This window comes from Episyrphus balteatus, chromosome 1 (assembly GCF_945859705.1).
Source record: "Episyrphus balteatus chromosome 1, idEpiBalt1.1, whole genome shotgun sequence".
In the NCBI taxonomy this organism is placed as follows: Eukaryota; Metazoa; Arthropoda; class Insecta; order Diptera; family Syrphidae; genus Episyrphus; species Episyrphus balteatus.
The window spans coordinates 105,263,902-105,284,309 of record NC_079134.1 but is presented as its reverse complement, the minus strand read 5'-3'; the positions used below and the strand labels follow the sequence as shown (position 1 = coordinate 105,284,309).

The following is a 20,408-nucleotide window of genomic DNA, read 5'->3' as shown; positions in this document are numbered from 1 at the left end:
TTTTCGAAATTTCAAAGAATTGCATTAAATTCAAAACTGTAAGGATTCTGAGAGCCCTTAAGGCCCCAGCCCATAGAATCCGTTGCGTCCGTTCCGTCAATCCATCCGTTGAAGTTGAAGTTTAGGACAGAAAGGGGTGACCCATAGAATACGTCGTACGACGGATTGCTTTTTGACAGCTCACTTCAAATTCCTAGGTGTGTTCGATTTTTTTTCGCTGAATGTGCTCTAACGAAGTTCTGAAACAATTTTTAAGAATTATCGGTGCTCTTTTTTTGTAAAATAAAAGGGAATTTCTGATGTAAACAACTTTTAAGAGTTAAGTTATAACCACAATGGTCATTTTTTGCAAATTGCAATTTTTACTTTGCTTTAATATCCGATGTTATTTTTTCGTTAAAATGTTCGCTGTTGACTCTTCAAAATTTTTTTTTTTCACTTCAGGTGAGTACTATAGGCTTTACGTTTAAATTTGCACAAGCTCTTCATATAATATATTCCTTAAAACAAAAGGTTTAAATATTTTTGTTTTAACATTTTAAGGGTATTCATGGTGAATTCACATATCTAATTAAATTCAGAAATAAAATAGGGAGTTAAATGTTACTTTTTTTTACAATTAATTCACTAATGAATACTGAAATTTCACAACTCATAAAATCGGAGAAGAAAAGAACGCAGTTCATTTAGTTCTGAAATTCCCCGGTGTGCACTCTCAAACAGAAAAATGAACAGATCTATTGTTGACAACCAATGTCAAACCATACGACGGATGAAAAAGTAGAAAGTTGGGCAACTTCTTCCGTCGAAACCGTCCGTCTCCCTCCGATCCGTCGCTTATGGGTCGCTTCCCATAAGAACGTGTGTATTTTATCGAGCTGTCAGTCAAAAACTTCGACGGAACGGACGCAACGGATTCTATGGGCTGGGGCCTTTAAGTTCCCCAATCAGCATATTTCATTTGATCCATTACTTTTGGGACACCCTGTATATAGCCGCATAGCTTATCCCTCCATCTGATTAATTAAATCTACAAATAACTATTTCAATAGTTAAAATTGACTATTTAATAATTAATTTGGAAAATACTTCGATTAACTATTAAAATAACTATTTTTAACTATTTAAAATAGTTATCCCGAAAATAGTTGAAAAAAAATTTAAAATGACTATTTTTTTCTCTGTGTGTACTTAAAAAATTCTGCCGCAGGTATATAGTTTTTTATTCAAACACGAACATTTTTGGCCAATGTGAATTTTATGACATATCGCGTCAAAATTTAAGATTTTAAAAAGACATTGATTTCTTCTGCAGCAGTGGACCCTGGTATCTATATGGCACTGCCAAATACTTTTTGACTTTCTCGCGACTCCATCAAGTTGGAATCTAAGGCTTCAAGTGGTTGTAAGTGCGCCATTGTACTGATATATTTATTATATGTAGGAGTAAGTCTTTCAAAGGCAACTTCAGAGCATAGTGAACTTTAGTTTTTTATTTACAGAGCGTTAGGTGTTAAAATCAATGATAGTTGCATATAAAAAACACAAACTCTTAAACACCTTGTTTAATTATACTTTTGTTGGCCATTAAACTTCGGCGCATAAGTTTACACAAACATTTTTAATTCAATACAATCGTATTAATCAAGAAAATATTTTTCTGCTCGATTTGGATTGGTTTTTCTCATTGTTTGTTTTGCTCGATTTGGATTGGTTTTTCTCATAGTTTGTTTTGATTCCAGAAAGAAAGAGGCTACCCAACGTGCTTTTTTGCAAATTTCATAGTTTTTAACATGCTTTCAAGAGGTTAACTAGTGCTTTTGTTGCTGAATAAGTCCCAAAATTGTGTTTCCTAAGTCTCCTGGGATTTCATTTCCAGCTCCATGATATTAGGGTTCAATCTGGGATTCAAAGTGAATTCCGCAAAAATAAAGCTTTCTTTTGTGTAATTTTGTTTTGTACACATCCATGGATTCTACTCAGTCCTCGTACTTTTGTGTTTGTTTATTCGTTAGGAAATAATTCGACGCAAACAAATCAGTTCTCCATTGATTTGTTTAACAGGTAACGGAAATTTTAACTTGTAAAAATAAATGCCCTAATTTTAATGTTTATTTGCGAATTTTTTCCAATTTTTTTTATGAATCTGAGCCTAAACATGTTCAACAATTGGACACATAATTAAAATGAGCAAAACGTATTACTTTGCCTTACCAAAATTGAAAAAGAATGCTGGTCAAAATACTTTTGCCACTCAAAAAATAGCACTTCTAATACAAAAAAAGCTACCTGAAAGCCAAATTTCACTTATATGACTTACTTTGACCACCATGAGATGCACCATAACATAATTAATAACCATCAACTTTACCTATATAATGTTAGAAATTATTCAATTAGAAAGTTAATAACTTTTTATTATTAAAAAGTTAAAATGACCTCAACTCCATATGCGTTTCGCCCAGGTATGACAGTGGGCTCATCAGTTAGATGCTGTCATACCCTTACTAAGACGCAAAATTTTGGTCCATGAATACAGACACTTATAAAAATCACAACCTGAATAGACTGTGAATTTTAATATTTTAGGGGAACATGGTTACATTCTTGCACCTAAAAACAATTGCCCGTGGTCAGGCTAATAAGTAAACAAAGTGAAAAAAAATAATGAAAATTATTTTTATTTTTAAGCGGAGTGATTGAATATAATTCAATTCAACTTTTTATTATTAAAAAGTTAAAATGACCTCAACTCCATATGCATTTCGCCCAGGTATGACAGTGGGTTCATCAGTTAGATGCTGTCATACCCTTACTAAGACGCAAAATTTTGGTCCATGAATACAGACACTTATAAAAATCACAACCTGAATAGACTGTGAATTTTAATATTTTAGAGGAACATGGTTACATTCTTGCACCTAAAAACAATTGCCCGTGGTCAGGCTAATAAGTTTTTTCATTATATTTTCATTATTTTAACTTTTTAATAATAAAAAGTTATTAACTTTCTAATTGAATTATATTCAATCACTCCGCTTAAAAATAAAAATAATTTTCATTATTTTTTTCACTTTGTTTAGTTAGAAATTATTCTTATCAGATCGAGAATTGTAAATCAGTCAAAATAATTATGCCGACGACTGTACATTTCCTGTGTGTATTCGAAATGTTGATTAAATGTCACATGACGCTTTCAGTATGCTATCCTGAGTAATGTTATTTCAATAATTATGCAAAAGTTCGAGTGGATTTGAAGGATCGCATGCGTTTATAATAACTGAGATAAATATTTGTATTTGATGTGGCGAAGACCAAAAAAATGCATAAGGGCAACTTCATGGCAACTCATGTTACATTCAGGGTCTCCACGAGGACAACGAAATGCTTGCGAAATCTGGACCGAAAAATACTCAAAAAATGCAAAACATAAATGAAAAAAAAAGCAAACACGCATCGCAGAAAGACATGCAATGACAAAATGAACAACAAAAAAAAAAACAAAAAAAATCAAAATGTCATTTTGCACACACAATGAATATCCCCGGCAATTGTTTGTGTGCGAAAAAGAAGTTTAGACTTTCAATTTCGTTGTGCCGAACTGCGTACTACAGAACGAAAAGTTGAACGAAATTTTTGGTTCACCATTTCGTTGTTTCATTTTTTTATGGGATTTTTCGTTTCTTATCAGCAGCGTACTAGGCTTTAATTTTGACCAATTGAGGCTATCCTCTCCTAAAAATAAAATGTACTGTACGAGTGCTTCGATTGAATAATTTGCCTTAAAACAACTGTTCATTGTTTTCCGCTAGCCCAGAAAGTTAAAATAAAAATCGTTTTTACTTAATAACAGTTTTAACTTATGAATTAAAAGTCTTCCTAACCTCAGGCAAACGAATCGCAAAGTTTTGTAAAAAATTGCATTGAAAATATAATTTTTTTAAATTTTGTTTTAAAATTGTATGGCAATTTAAAATACCTCTATTAAAATAGTAAAGACAAAAAAAAATAATTTTGGCGATATTTTGAAATTCGTCCGTTTTCAGGTATTAATCAGCGGTTTACAATATAAAAAACATTCAGTTGTATTTATTAGATTAAGCCCTGCTTTTTCAATCGTCAGATAGACTATCAGAAGAATAAATGTCACTATAAAAAAAACTTTTATTCGTAGGAATAAGCTCTAACTTAGGTTTATCTAACTATTCAAAAAATTAGCCCTAAGTGATATTTAATAATAATATTTAAATTGCCTTAGATAAGGTTGCTTACATTGCTTCTATAATTGGCTGGCCATTGATGATTAACAAATCGATAGTTGTTTCAAAAAATGCAACAGATCTAGCTAATTTAGTATGTACAAAATACTGTTATATTCTGTAAGCAAACAAAATTCACCAAATTTTATCAGACGAATGTATTGAACTGGAACATTGCAAAAAACTAAAAAGATTTGAGAAATGATATCCTTCTTTAACATTTTGCCGATGACGAATTTTATCAAGAGAATTGACCTCCACACAGCAAGGCCACAGAAAGCTTTCCTATTTAAAACATATTTTATTCACTTCATCATATAAAAAAATAGAAGATATGGCTGCTTCTTTAATTTGCTGGTAAGCAGTGTCTTGCCCTTAAGATATTATTTTTGTGTACCTACTAGATTCAATTTCTTTTAAAAAGCTTTGAATATAATACTTATCCGGATTTTGTTTCCATACAAAACTCTACAGCTCAACTAATATTATCGAACGAAACAAAATAATCCTAGTCCAGCATAGCGTCATGACCCCGTGCCCCCCCCCCCCCCCCCCATTTGTATACGCCGTTGGTTACATTCACAAAAATTTTCAATACATAAATAGATTTTTTGTTTGTCAACTTTCAAATAAATTGATACGAAAATACTGTCCATGAATTTAGTATAACTATTACTCTCATAATTAAGTAAAACATTTTTCTTTTTTTTTAAGCATTTGCTTGGGAAAAATAAAAGTCTTTTGGTAACTCACGTTACAAAAATCGGACACGAGTTTTAAGAGTCACAGTTTCAAGTTTTTCTGTGAAATTTAGAATCTTAATTTGTTTTCAATGAAGATTCCATACACACAAAATTACCAGCTTTTAAAATTAGTGATGAAACCAAAAAAGGGGTATTATCATTGTATAAGATTCATCTTGTTTTTGTTGGCTCTTGACATTAGAGTTTCGGAGTTAGATTACTTCTACAATATGATGGTTACAATAACGATTATGGTCTCATTTTATAGATAATTATAAATACTAGAATTCATTTTTGAAGAATTATCCAAACAAATCAAAAGTTCGTCAGATATATGAACAAATGTCATTTTGCCCCAACCTTGCGATACAAACACGCACTTTGACCAACTATAAAATTTTATTTAATCAACTCACGGAAATGTTTTGTAAATGATTTTTTAGATAATTTTATTGTTAATAAGTCTTACCTTTGTCATTTTTTGTTAAAATGAATAACAATGGAGCTATTCAATAAAAACGATACCAATCTCTTTTCCAAGATGGCGGCTGTTCCCAACCTCCAATTATCCCAACAAATTGACTTTTATGATAAGGACAACCACCCGAACACATTCCATGAAAAAAATTTTGTCCCGCGAAAAATGCGATTTCATGCCCATATTTTGACTAATTTCCCTGAGCTATGTAATTTATTTAATTTTTATTTTTTTACCTTATTTTGACTAAATATCAAAATATCATCCTTATTTTCAATCGAAAATTCACGTGTCAAAATATCATTTTTTTTTTTTAATTTGGTGGGCATTTTGTTCATTTAAATCTCTACTTTCTGATGGTGTAAAAAAAATTACATTACCATACTATGGCAAATGTTCTCGGAAAATGCAAAAAATGAAAAAAGCTTAAATTCGAAATTTTTTTAAATCATTATTTACAATTTTGGACTTTTTATTAAAATTTACACTTTAATTACTCAAAAACCCTTCGATTTCATGGTACATTAATAAATCTTATCATCATGAGAGTCCAGTAGGAGATCTGCAGTTTGTTTGAGACCATCGAGCTTCGGTCAAAAGAGATAATGCCATCGAAATTGCTTCCATCGATGACTGCGAGGATACACTTGTCCTTAAGTACGTCACTAAAGGACGGGAAACCGACAAAGTTATGAATACCAGAGTTATGCGCGACAGAGTTACGCGCGTCAAAGTTACGCAAAACCGAAGTTATGAAAGACCGAAGTTATGCAAGACCGAAAAACCGAAGTTATGAAAAACCAGAGTTATGAACACCAAAGCTATGAAACGATGTTTTTGGGTTGGCAACCATTGAGATGAACAATATACCGGAGGAACGTACCAATAAGCTAGAGCTTATAGGTTGAGTCAAGGCAAGAAAAATATTGTATGTACGCGGGTGTCTATTCCGATCCGTTAAGCCGGAGGGGGGGATTTTCTAAAAAAATGACTTAATTTTACGGTACGCTTTCCTTTCCAGCGGAAGTGGAGCTATAAGACACAGCTGCACTAGCGCTGGGGATTTGAGCACTTATAGGGTCTTGAAGAGGTCTGCTACTTGAGATGGGACTGCAAGACACAACAGTATTAATTCTATTATTGTGTTCCTCGGCAGAAGGTAAAACAAACAATTAATCGTTTAGCTGGTCATAAATCAGGTATAAATAGCGGGAATTCACAAAAACAGCATAAGCTTTACATTGCATAGATAAAGGACACAGACCAGATTTTAAAAATGTTGATATTATACAAAATTAAAAATACTATAGCAAACGTATGTATGTTTCTAGAAATGTTACATATTTTAAATAGGATATCTGATTGCGAAGGGTTGAGCAATATTTATAGTCAGTTTGTGCAGAGAAATATTTTAGGCTTAATTTTTTATATTTGACTTGAATTTTGAAGGTAATTTTTGATTTTGAAGTTCAAAATTTATAATTTCTTATCAAATGTGAAATTTAGATTTCATTATTTTAAAATTTCGATTGATTGAAACGTCTTTTTCAAGACTTTTTTAATTTAATTTTAAAATATTAGAAAAATAAAAAAGAGATTTCCAGCTACCATCAAATATTAAGATTAATAAGATTAAGAATATTTATTTAGAATCCTTAAGTCGGTTGTAACCACAACCGAAACTTCGACGAAAAATTAGCATAAAGAACAAAATTGACCTCAAGCCCACGTAGGAGTTAAAATTATTTATAAAAAAGGTCACGAAGAAAGAAATAATGTAACTAACAATAGTGTAATAAAATTTTGGAACTAAATTTTAACCCACTTCTTATTATCGTCTTGAACTGAAACTTTGTACATATATGTAGTTCTGATGGCAACACAAATTTTGGTGATCCGGATCCTGGGGAGGGGCATTGGGGCGTCATTGAAACACCCCAAATCAATTTTAGCCCACTTCTAATTATCGTATCGAACTGAAACTTTTGTACTTATATGTAATTCTGATGACAACACAATATTTTTGTGATCCGGACCCTGGAGAGGGGCATTGAAGGTCGAAACACCCCAAATCAATTTTAGACTACTTCCAATTGTCGTAATAAAGCGTATTTTTAGTTTTTTAAACTATATACATATTTTATTATTAGTCAGAATTATGCGAAAACTCTCAAACAGAACCTAAAAGTTGTTGGTTTAAAAAGCTTATATTTTTGTTTTATTGGCTAGATATTATAAATTAAGGTCTTCATACTAAAAAAAAATGACAGATTTAAAATAAAAATATAATTAAATTTGCCTCTCATACATTGCACGATGCATAAACAATACATGTATTGCAATATCATATATTCTTGATGCGGTACAGCAAACATCCATGATAAAAGTTTTTTCTTAGTCATAGTTCTTTCATCAGGTACCGATTTCATTAATGGCCGCCAAACGTCCAAAATTTGGATTCTCCTTTTTAATACTGTTCTACTATATCGCTCGTTATCTTTATAAGTATTACGTTGTAGGAATAATTTAACAAAGAAAATAATTTAAAGCTAATTTTCAAAAGTTTGTGGTTGTGTGTGTACATGTACATACATAGAATCACCAACAAAATCACAAAATATATTTCGAAAAACATGTGCCCTTTAATAACCACAGGTATATTATAAATTTTAATTTAAGAACGTTGGTCATTCAACTCATGCAAAACATGTACTTACTAACAAAGGCAAACGAAAAATAAACTAATTAAATATTTTCACACGGACAAGTTCAAGAAATCTGACACGTGAATCATATCAATAAAGCTTCAAAATATACTAACTTTAAATTTCAAGAAGTCTCACTTATCCAAACATGGTGAATAGCTGAGAAGCCGGCTCATACAGAAAGTTGTTTTACTAACACACTGACCCAAGTCTTTTCTTTTACTCTGTGTATTAGTAAATAGGGTATTTTCGATTTTAATATCTTCGAATAACTTATTTAACTTTTCCATAAAATAGGTAATAGGTAATTATTTCCATTTGTTTTACCTTTTTTTTTTGAAAAAAGAAGTAAAATTTAATCAAGTTCAAGTTATTTGATACTTCTTATTTGGTCATATAACTGGAACAGCGATACAAATTTGATGTAACTCGGCAAGATTTGCTCAAGCACTCTTGACTTTTCTTGACCGAACTATTAGTTAAGACAGAACCCCCTGTGTTCTTATGTACATGTTACAATAAAAATAAAACTTGATTTCTCTTTTTAAATTTTTTTTAACAATAAACAAGCTTTAGGCCAAACAAAGTCAACTGCGAACAAGTATTTCACTGGTATGTGTGATGTATGTGCTGGTGGAGTTCTATGCACTTAAGACCTTAATCGGGATAAACAAGTTTAACTTGTCGTCTTTCTTTAGTTGTTTGTTGGCTTAAATCGTACTGAGACACTTTTTAGTTTAATGCCACTTAAAAAGGCTATTCCAGTCAAACTAAAAAGAATAAACAAGATGGAAAGTTTAACTATAGATTCCATTGGAATGATGTTGATTCAAGGGAGCTATCTTTTTAAGATAGAGAATGTGCCAAACTTAACGAATATGGAAACATTGAATACAAAATCGAGATATCTTTTTCTTTTATGTTTATTATACATAGATAATTTCATTTATAGTTTGGTATTGCTTTAAAGCTATTAATCATATGCAAGGAGATCAGAATAAATTGTTGGGTGCATGTGTTGGCTGTGCCTAATTTTTCAATTATAGAAATGTTCGACGCAAGGTTAACGTAAATTATTTTCTGTGATATATATTTAGTATACCTTTCCATATTATTAGGCCCAAGTGAAAAAAATAAATTTTTTTGCTCAATTCTCAATTCTTCTGCTCAATTTTATAATGTTTTTTTCGAAGTTTCTTAAATTTCTTTTTATCTCATTTGGTTATACTTATAATGTCGATTCGGAATGTCGAACAAAAGTTAAAAAAATTATATGTTTTCTATAAAATTCATGAGAATTTCCAGACCGGTCCAATACTTAAGTATTTTCATCACAATGAGCGTGGTCACCGGGAAACTCCGGAATAGGCTCGAGTCTCAAGCTTATTCCGAATTCAAGGAATCGAAACGTTCCCAAGCTCCTTTATGGTTTGGTCATGCGTTATGATGTTTTCCACAATATAAAAGGAACATTATTCTTTTCCTGAGATAAAAGAATTACCCATAATGATTAGAGGATGTTTTATTATTGGAATAATGTCCTATGAAAACAATTCGCTCCCGGTGTTCTATGAACAAAAAAAACTATTCAAACATTTTTTTTTTCATAAGACCTTGCCGTTAAGTAAAGAATGCCCCGTTATTCCTCCACGACAAAATTTAAGTATTAGACCGGTCTGGTAATTTTCCGGGCATGAACTCCGCAGAAAACACCTTTTGGAGCTTCTCCCCTTTTGTACGCTATTTTTTATTAAAGCGTAAGATTTTTTACTTTTTTAAATCAATGCAAATCTACATGATAAGTATAACTAATTGAGATTTAAAAAAAATCTAAGATACTTCGACAAAACTTTAAAAATTGAGCAACATAAACCAAAAAGATGTAATTTTTCACTTGGGCGTAATAATATACCTATTTACAGCAGTTTTTTTTTTCTAATACTCAGTAGCTACTCATTTTTTGTTTTATTCGCAAAACAAAAACAATCTACACAAGTAAGTATTTTTTTTTTATATTTTCCTAATAAAATACAAAAATGAGTAGCTAATAATAACAATTTTGATGTAAAAGTTTTCCTTAACAATTGTTGATAAGATTAACACAAAAAAAGTGTTTGCTTATTCGTTCTTAGTGTTTTAACAACACAATTATATGTTGTCCATAATTCATAATTAAATTTGGCGCTTACGATAATTTGGCGGGAAGCGCTCGATATATAAAATTCAAATGATCGTTTGTACGCTTACAAGTTATGACAAACGAACGAGAAGTCAAATCGATATTTTTAGCCGATCGGACTGAAATTTTTTGTGTAGCTTAACAATACTATTCTCCAGTGAAGCACGTACACTGAGGAAAAAAAAAATCTTAAATCAACGAATACAACTTTGATTTAATTTTTTTTTGGAATGATTTTTCATTGAAGACGATAATGTTAATACCAAAGTAAAACCACGTTAGTTTAAAGTGGGTTTTAACCATAAAATATCCTTAAATCAAAGTTTTTCAAACTTTGATAAAAAGCACAAAAAAAAAAGATCCCTCTGGGGATCGATCCTACAACACTAAGGTGTCTATGCGAATGCTTAACCATCAGGCTATCTCACCGTTGTGAGACAAACTGCAACTAAGACTGATAAATTTTTAATCTAAATTTTTGTTTAAGTTATTTCAACTTTGATTCAAAGATAATTCAAAAAAGTTTTTTTCAATATTGAACTAACGTTGACCACATTATACGTAACTTTCTATTACCTGTTGATATAAAGTTTTAAAACCCCCCAAAAAAAATATTTGTACTTCGTGTCATGGGTCAAAATCATGGAGGTGGAAAATTTGATTTCCAGCCATTTTTTTTTAAATAACATTTAATTAAAGGTTTTTTCTCATTTACCAATTAAAATATATATTTCTTTTCTTAACACCACTTATACACAATACTTTTTATAAATTTGTACATCTCTTACAAAAAAATTAAATTGTGTTTGTTATTTTGTATACGTTAATAAAAGTTGTAACAAGAAAAATGACGCATCGTATACAAAAATTTCTTAAAGTGTCAATATTTTAATAATCTAACGTACAAACGGTGCTGCAAGCAGTTTTTAAAGATGATATTATATTTATGTAGATTTATCATTCCAAAGATCCCTTCAATCTTTAAATATATGTAATAAGTTAGTTTTATTAAGCAGCGTACATCAACAGTAATTCCGGAAACCCCTAAGGGGTATACTGCCCATAATCTCGTAAAGGCCTTAACTACATTTTTCTTACTTCTGAGTTATAGAGGAAAACACTAAATCTAATATCGCAATTTGCATATAAAAATGAAAAAAATCATAATTACACTTTTAATTTTCTGACTTATTTGAAGACCTAGGCTCAAAAAAAAGAGAATAAATCAGAGACAACGCCCTAACTTCAAATTTGCAAAAAAATCAAAATCGAAAATTTTGTAGTTAGGGTCTTAACGAGATTATGGGCAGTATATTAAGATTAAGATTTTAATTTTTTGGTGATATTATGATCAAAAATCGAGGCCACTTATAATCTCGAAAATATTTGGTTTTTCTTTGTGACATAACAGTGGGAGGTGATCACGGGATATAGCCCCATTAGCTCCGTGAATCCAGAACTGCGACCTCAAAATTTTTTAACCAAACTTGTCTAATTCGTTTGATCACCGTTTATGTTTGTCCACCCAAAATTTTGGTTTTTTTTTAGACCAAATTCTTTTTTTATAGGAAGTCTGAAAAATGAAAAATCTTCTAAAACGCTCATATTTTGCGATAGACGTATAAAACTGCAATCGTTTGTCCACCTCGAGTTCTATATACATACCAAATATTATCGTTTTTCCACCCTCCGTTTAGGAGCAATTCAAAAAACTAATTTTGCACTGAAAAATTGAAAAAATCACCAAAAATATCAAAAATTCAAACTGCTGTCGTTTGTCTACCTCGAGTTCTTTACGTTTACCAAAAATCATCGTTTGTCCACCCTCTGTTTAAAAAATATTCCAAAAAGAATTTTTTAATAGCAACTCTCAAAAAAGTACACATACACCACAGCGTACCTCTACTGAAAATTAAAAAGTCCCAAAAAACAAACGACAAACGACAAAAATTTGAATTTTTGAGAAAAATAATTTTTGGGGATTTTAGGGGACTTTGAATTTTTCAGTACAAATAATTTTGTTTTTTGAATACCTCCTAAACGTAGGGTAAGTGTAAACAACTCAAGGTGGAAAAACAACAGAAAATTTAATTTTTGAAAAAAAGTAATTTTTGGGGATTTTAGGGGACTTTGAATTTTTCAGTATAAATTTTGTTTTTTTTTATATCTCCTGAACGTAGGGTGGACAAACGACAGAAATTTGAATTTTTGAAAAAAGTAATTTTTGGAGATTTTATGGGACTTTGAAGTTTTCAGTAACTACAAATTTTGTTTTTTAAACATCTCTTAAACGTAGGGTGGACAAACGATGATTTTTTGTTTGTATCCATTTCTCGAGGTGAACAAACGATTGCCGTTTGAATTTTTGAAAAAAATTAATTTTTAATTTTCAGTAGAGGTACACTGTGGTGTATGCATACTTTTTTGAGAGTTGCTATAAAAATATTCTTTTTGAAATTTTCGAGGTGGACAAACGACAGCAGTTTGAATTTTTGATAAAAATTGATTTTTGGGGATTTTAGGCGAATTTCAATTTTTCAGTGCAAAATTTGTTTTTTGATTTGCTCCTAAACGGGGGTTAAAAACGATAATATTTAGTATGTACTATATAGAACTCGAGGTGGACAAACGATTGCAGTTGGTTTTATACGTCTATCTCAAAATTTGAGCGTTTTAGAAGAGTTTTCATTTTTCAGACTTCTTATAAAAAAAAAAAAAAAAGAATTTGCTCTAAAATTTTTTGAAGGGTAGAACGAATTAGACAAAGTTGGTTCAAAAATTTTGAGGTCGCAGTTCTGGCTTCACGGAGCTTTTGGGTCGTATGCAATAAAAATGAGATTAAGCTCACTTTTCAGTACATTTTCTTGAGATCTGAAAAGTGAAATACAGCTTTAGCTCATTCTTTTTGGATATGAGTCTTTGTCTCAAGGTTTTTTTTTTTTTTTTTTTTTTTAGCTTTGACCAACTGCCAAATAATGGATAAAAATGAGAAAATTTGTTTGACAGTTGTCAATGAATTCGTAAATGAATCGCATGGTGTATGTGCTTCCTTTCTATATTGTTAACGATATCGATAATTGTACCGTGCTTTATTTTTTTTAACCAGCAATGTTAGAGACCTCGGTCAGTAGGTATAGGTAGGTATTAAAAAAAAGAACATAAATGTAAGTAGACTTTTGAAGGTCATTACATTATTATGATGACCAATTCAAAATATAAAAAGCAAGAAAATCCGTAAAATACATAGGTAGTACCTACTTAGATACGTTTAATTACGTACCTATCTTCTTTTATTTTAGAAATTGTATGAGTAGGCTTTAAGAAAAACTCAAACAAAAACTATACTACAAAAAACAAAAAGATATCTCCGCAGCGCTTGCCAACTTTATACATACATACATACCTATGTAAAAAACGATATTGCCATACATACATACACTACATAGAAATGTTAAAATCACTTATTTACCTTGAAAATCTCGTTCTAATCCACTTGTAAAAAAGTCCGAATAGCAGGATTGTTCTTCGTAGAATTCCATTTGATATCCAAAAAATATTTATTTGATTTATTTACATCAAAATCCATTTAACATTCATTGTTCTATGTTAAATAATAAACATCCTTGGAAGGTACATATGTTAAATCCGTTTAACAAAATCAAAATCCATTTAACAAAGTTAATTTGATATAACAGTTCAAATATAAAAGCAATTATTTTTATTTTTCAGTGTTAAAAAAAAAAATTGGTGCAATCTATAACACTCTGTTTTTAAAAATAAAATTCCATACTCCAACAACTTTTTCGACAGTTGAATGCACTACATCACTAAGTTAAGTCAATGCACAACACAACCATGATTGGATAGGCATATGACGATGGAAACAAACAACTCACAAAACTGCCACAGACGACGGAACAGATACATAACACGGATAAATAGATGCAGGTGTAGCAGAAGCAGATTTCTTACATTTACTTAAATAACATATATACACATAACTTGTGCACCCCTCTAACACAATTTCAAATAGATAGGTGCTTTTCTTATATTTTTTTGTTTTTCTTTTAATACATATTCGTATTGTATGTTGTATCTTTTTTGTTTTGTTTTAGGCTTGACTTTTTTTTCCTTTTTATTTTGTTCTCGCTACCTTTGTCTAGCTAGGCCGGTGCTGCCGGACCCCAAGTAGAGAAATACATCATTTAAACCAGCATTCTACACTACATTGTCGTTGGTGGCTGTAACCCACACATGAACATTTTTTTTTCTTTTTGTTTTGAAGTCCAGACGAGCACCTTAGGGAGTAAAATATAATAGCAAACACATCATTTACAGAACCCAACCGAACCTGGTTTTTGCTTTGATTTGATATGTAACCGAAAGATTTAACTTTCAATAGAAGTAAAATTACAGCATTAATATAAAATTAATATTTTAATGTAGGTAGCTGCCCGACATGGCGACTATGTCAACTGTGAAATAACACAAAACATAAAATTGGAGGACATAGTTTCCTTGGATTAAGTAGGCAGTAACCATGCGTATCGACGAACTTTTTTTTTTAATTTTACGATATTTTCCTGCACTTTTTCTATTAATTTAGTTTAACCGTCACTAGGGATCTTTATTTTAAAAGCTTTTTAAAAAAATGTAATTTTTAAACATAAATAACAATATGTGCGTATAGATTAATAAAATCCTAAAAAAAACATTTAACCGGAAAATGCATTTATTATATTTTTTGCAGGCACTCTCACACAACCAATACACGAATGAGAACAAAATTAAAAGGGGAAACTTTAGACCAAATATATATTGGACAACCACCGCTAACAATGGACAAACAAATACTAAATCAACGAAGCGAATGTTATGTGAGAAAAATTTTATGATGAAGATGAAATGTAGAAAACATCCATAAAATGCCGACACACTAATTCACTTTTCACTCTCTCTCCAATGTATAGGAGTATTTGACTACTACTATACCATATACCTCTGTTCTATAGTCCATTGTGGTTATGCGCACTGAATAAAAGCATCGTTTGTGTGTATGGGGTATAAAGATAATGTGAAAAGAATACTAAAAAATCAAGAGTCCAATACAATGCAATTACTATGCTTAGAACAAGATAATCGGCTTTTGGCAAATTTGTATTCCTTTTATTTTTTATTATACCTATATGTACAAAGTTAGGTACATACCTAAAATCCAAAAGATTGGAAGACGAAATACAGGGTGATGTTTTGTCTGACTAATTCAGAACCAAGCAGTTACGGAGTCAAAGATATAAACACATGCAAACCAGACATAGGTCACTCGTTTATAAATATTTGTTGTATTTTTGTTTTGTTTATTACAATATTTAATGTTTTTGTAGGGTAACTTTCCGTGAGTTGGTAATTATCAGCCGCAGGCAAGTTCAAGTGTATTGGTGATTGTTGTGTTGGTGTAAGAGCATTGTAGTGTTCGTGAAGTGTTGTTTTGTATTGTCGTTTGATGTGTTTTGTTCTTCATCGTGGGTTGGGTTGGTCTTGGTCGGCAAATTTATAAATAAAAAGGGTGATGTACAAAAAAAATATCGGAAGACTCAAATACAAAAATAAATGCAATCATCAGGTCAGTAGTAATTATATACATATGAGCATCTACTCACAAAGTAGGTAGTTGCCATAAAGGAAGAACTAGAATGCAGATTGGGCTAAATTTTAATTTCTATATACATATCTACGACATTCTCCCCAAATTTTAAGTAGGCTAAATTTCGGATGGAATTTTGTATGGAACTGAAGAGGTTTTCATTTGGTACAAAAATCAATAAATTTTTTAATTTAGATCAGTGAAAAAACTGATTTTGGCCAAAAAAAATTTATTTATTATTTGATCAATTTGTCAGGTCTGGATTTTTCGACAGATTAACCAACACTTATGCCCGTCGTACACTTAGCGTTCAACGCACTCAACGCGAATTTAACAAATTAATTATAAAAAAACGACGCCACTATACGAATACTTTTTAATTAATTCGTTAAGTAGCGATCTCCAACTGTCTAAAACTCTTTGTTTGAATATAATTGAAAGCACCATCAATTAGAATTTAAGGTTTTAAATTTGCGTTGAATGCGTTGAACATAGGTGTACGACGGGCATTTAGCATCATTATTGGCATATACATCTGTTTGACAATTTTTTGTTTGATAAATGGAAGTAATTTTAAGTGAATTAATTTATTGCATGTCAAACTCAATGGTTACTAGCGGCCAAAAAAGCGAGATGTACATATATTTCTATGGGCCGCAAAAAAAGTAAAATGTAAAACTAGAGTTCTTTTTTTTAAACCAGATTTAAAAAAATAAGAATGTTAACATTAATACTTTTTGATAATTTCAAATTGGGCTTAATGATCGATATGAAAAAATGCAATCAATTAAAAAACTAATTCATTCTTTTTCCCAACGTTTCTCCGGTTTTTTCCGGCTTCATCATTAATATTTTTCCCTGATGCCTCTCTTAGTCTTCTGATGAACCCTTTCTCTACTACCATTTTTACTTGCGATATAGGTAGGTACTATATATCAAGTTATGCACAGCGCACAGTGGTCGATTTTGAGTCACTAGGTGGACTTAATTCTTTTGTATGTCTTACTGGCTTTGAATATTATTTTTAATGTGATAACGTCTTACAAATCGATGAACCCTGGTCTCCCGTTCTTCCCGTGCCTGTTAGCAGTTTTTTCACCTTAGCCACCTTTCACCATTTTTAATGTACAGCTTAAACTATTACACTGGTTTATAAGAGTTTTATTGCCGAAACAAAAATATACTTTTCTGAAGGTTTTCGGTGTCCTGAACTCGAATCCAAAGTTAAAAAAAATTTATCAGCTCCCGTTTTTGAAATATTACCGTTAGAAGATGCAAAAAAACGTTTTTTTGGGTACTTCGGACCTTATTCTTTAATATAAGGAAAATTGTTTGAACATATTTAGTAACGGTTTCTATAAGAACTGTTTTCCATCTTTCAATGCCTGTTTAAATCTTTCTGATGTCTTTTTTATTGCCCAAGATATCTTTAATGGGAAAAAATATTTCTTTTTCCCAAATTTTTGACCGTTTTCGAGCCCTTTTGACCGTTTTTTATTTATATCTTTTTCGTTTCGATCGATATATTAATCAAATTAACAGGAAATATTAATAAAAGCCAGGACTATATTGTGCAAAATTTCAATCATTTTCATAATCACATTTTTGAGATAACGGTTAAAATATGGTTTTTTTTTTGATACGTAATATCTTTTTACATAGAGCATTCATAAATTTGATTTATTTTTATTTTGAAAAGAGATAACATAACCTTTCATTTCATATATCACACATAACAGTTCATTCTCTACAAGCTAGACAATCTTGAACAATGTCCTTCCGTAAAAAAATTGTTCACCTTAAAAAGAGCGGATTGGTACCTGAAAGAGATGAAAAAATAGTTTGCGGCGGTTTTCGGCACTTAATTTTAGCATCGAATTAAAGGTAATGATTCAAACTACTGTTGACAACAACATTTTTTTTCGACTTTTGACCAGCTACGATGTACTGAATCGACCAGTGTGCAGCGTTGCCAACCCATTTAGTCAAAATTATGCCTCACTGGAAAAAAATGATGCCTTTTCAAATAAATTATGCCTCAATTTAGATTTCTTAGTTTATGTTTAAAAAGTTATATACAAATAGTGCAAGTACACACAACGAAATGTTTAATTAATTAATTTATACATTAGGGCAACTTATTTGTCACGAAACGGCAGCTTATTTTCTTCGAAATTAAGTTTTCAAGGGAACTAATATATTGCTTTACATAATTGGAAGAAATTAGCGACCAATTTGTTTCACCAATAAGAAATAATCGCCTATTTACAAGCGTTTTAGACCTTTTTATAGCAACAAAATTGCTTTTTGATTGTTTTCTAGTAAAATCGATTAATGTAGACAAAATTCTTCGAAAAACACTACCAACAGTTAAATGGTAAAAATCAATTCTGTAAATAAAAATTTTGAGCAACCTTTATTCAAAAGATTTATACAGGGTGTCCCAAAAGTAATGGATCAAACGAGCTCTCATTTTCTCATTTTGCAATCTAACTGCAACTTTGGAAACTTATATACCATTTTGAAAACTACAATAACAGGGCAACTTTTTAAAATAAGAAACCATTCTCAGACCGTACAAATTTGCTCTCAAATAAAAGTTAGAAATAGATTTTTTATAAGACTTGAAACTGTTACTTAATTTGCAGCGAAATATGTATCGTATGAAATAAAACATATTTTGATTAATTAATTATTCCTAATTATTTGGCAATGTTTTTGTAAGAGAATTAAAAAAAACAAGAATCAATAATGGGTGCAGGAAGCAAAAAACTGCTGACAAGTTAAAATTTTTCGAAATTTCATAAAAATTGCACTAAATCGAAAACCGTCAGGGTTTGGGATGAACAAGTTACCAAATTCTGAGAGCCCTTAAGTTCCCCAATCAGCATATTTTGTTTGATCCATTACTTTTGGGACACCCTGTATAATATATTTATTTTTAGACTTTATTTATTAAAATATTTAATAAATTGTAAGAAACTTTTAAAATATAAATAAAGAGTGGAATGAAAAAAACTATGCCTATGCAAAAAATAAGCCTCAATGCCTCGGCTAATAAAATTATGCCTAAAAGGCATAATTATGCCTCAGTTGGCATTGCTGGTTATGCATTCGTACAAAAAAAAATTAGACAGCATTTTTCCATGACATTACGATGATAGAGAATGCAAAAAAAGTGGGTTGTTAGCTAACGAAACTTTTCGTTGTATTAATTGTATTTTTTTATTGGACTTGTTAAATTATTAATTTAATATAGTCCAAAACCAAAAATTGGCGTTTCGACCAGGTGAAGCTCACTTAAGTCAACTGATGGGTCCGACTTATCGTGAGACACCTTGTCAATACGCAAATATCTTTTATATTCAGCTCAACTTACATAGATTTTTAAACAAAAACCTAATGTGAACTATATAAAGCAAGATTCAATTTTTAATCATTAAAACAGAAATGCACCCAAGTTTACGTTTTTTTTGTAAGGCAACGATTTTTTTCGTTAACTGATGTATTTTTTCATAAGCCAATGTAATATTTCATTAGTATATGAAGAATTTTCATAAGCTTATGAAGATTTTCGTTAGTTAATGTTGAATTTCATAAGTTAATGAATTTTTTCGTTACTTAATTAAAACTTTAATAAAGTAAGGCAAAAATTCTTATTTTTATTCTTTAAAATGAGTATGAAATTTTTCGTTAATTGATGAATCTTTTCATTGAATTGGATTTTTTGGCACTAAAAAGGGAAAAAAAGTGTATGAAACGTTTTCATTAATTGATGAAACTTTTCATATTACGAAAAATTACATATTTTCGTTGAGCCAACGAAAGTTTCGTTGGGCCAACGAAAGTTTCGTTGGGCCAACGAAAATGTAGTGTATGAAACGATTTTCGTAATTTTACGAAATTTATTATTTTCAGTGCATATACCGATTTTAGTAAAATTGAAATTGCTCAAAAACGGCTCCAACGATTTTGTTTAAAAAATTCAAATGCAAGTTTTAAGACAAGGTCTATCTTCTAATAATTTTTTTTTTTTTGAAAATCATTATTAACGGTAGGTACTTTCCATAAAATCGTTTTTTCAAATCCGATTATTTCCGAAAGCGCTTATTCGATTCCAACGAAACTTTTTATGAAGAAGCATTTATATTATTTTAATATAAGCCAAAAACAAAATTTCAAAAAAAAATAATTTTTGGGTTTTTAAAAAAATTTTTAAATTTTTTTTCGAAAAATCAAATTTTCGAAAACGGGACGTTGAGTTTTTTTGAAATTTTGTTTTTAGATGTTGATTAATGATTTCTACAAAATGGCATACCAATTTTATTTTAAAACTTTTTTTCCAAAAAATTATTTATAAAAAATTAGTTTTTTTAAAAAACGGCTCTAACGATTTTGAA

At 30.5% G+C, this 20,408-nt stretch overlaps 1 protein-coding gene and 1 long non-coding RNA gene across 7 annotated transcripts in view; one reads left to right on the top strand and one right to left on the bottom strand.

Moving 5' to 3' along the window:
• LOC129907129 (uncharacterized) overlaps positions 1-13,117 on the top strand; it is a 118,897-nt gene extending 105,780 nt beyond the window's left edge. The window contains exon 2 of the long non-coding RNA XR_008770971.1: positions 12,985-13,117. This is a non-coding gene — a long non-coding RNA (uncharacterized LOC129907129). The remainder of the gene's footprint in view (positions 1-12,984) is intronic.
• The window catches only part of LOC129907124 (ecdysone receptor), a 493,732-nt gene that overhangs the window by 95,934 nt on the left and 377,390 nt on the right, over positions 1-20,408 (bottom strand). Inside the window, exon 1 of one of the 6 annotated variants that reach the window (XM_055983200.1) lies at positions 13,834-15,538. The exons of the other annotated variants lie outside the window; for them this stretch is intronic. The gene's annotated coding sequence lies outside the window, so the exon portion shown is untranslated. Of the gene's footprint in view, positions 1-13,833; positions 15,539-20,408 lie in introns of those variants that run through there. 6 annotated transcript variants of the gene reach the window in all.